This window comes from Penaeus monodon, chromosome 22 (assembly GCF_015228065.2).
Source record: "Penaeus monodon isolate SGIC_2016 chromosome 22, NSTDA_Pmon_1, whole genome shotgun sequence".
Lineage (NCBI taxonomy): Eukaryota > Metazoa > Arthropoda > Malacostraca > Decapoda > Penaeidae > Penaeus > Penaeus monodon.
This window is the reverse complement of record NC_051407.1, coordinates 1,491,621-1,492,204: the sequence shown is the minus strand read 5'-3', so window position 1 is coordinate 1,492,204 and position 584 is coordinate 1,491,621. Positions and strand designations below refer to the sequence as shown.

The window sequence follows — 584 nt, the reverse complement described above, 5'->3', positions numbered from 1 at the left end:
AAATGACCTCTGTTTTCTATAACCCTTTTCATAGAGGTTTTATCAAAGTTCCATGAAGGTTTGTATAGAATCACATGACATCTGCAATGACAGTGCCACAAACTCAAAAATAATCACCATTTCTCCTCACCTACGGTACTCTGGCAAAGTCAAAAATACCACCACCACATATTCTAGCAACATAAGCCTTTCCAATCATTCCTCATTTGGCAATAAATCGCTAGGGAGGTCTTAAAGCTTTATCCTTTAAGACATGCATGATAGAGTTTGTTGGCCTTTGCTGAAGCAGAAAGAGTCGAGGTCATTGCAGTTTCCTGGAACGGCCACGATCTAACAACTCGTAATGTAACTTTGCTTTATTTCTGCTTGAATAGATTCATCAAAGCATTATACATCCAATCCGTCAATATCAAATTCACTAGCATTATCCAAATGCTGCCTTCCCGTGGAATTGCACAAACTGCCGAGATATGACTTACAATACACAAGGTTCCCTTTTAATGCCTTGCAATGCTATTCGAGGTCTAGTCATAAACACTCATTAAATATCACCTGCTACCGATTAGTTATTAGTCAAGCTAAGC

The 584-nt window shown here is 38.7% G+C and overlaps 1 protein-coding gene across 1 annotated transcript in view; it reads right to left on the bottom strand.

Annotated features, from left to right (window-relative positions):
- Positions 1–584, bottom strand: part of LOC119586811 (regulation of nuclear pre-mRNA domain-containing protein 1B-like) — a 14,880-nt gene that overhangs the window by 13,779 nt on the left and 517 nt on the right. The gene's annotated exons all lie outside the window — the stretch shown is intronic.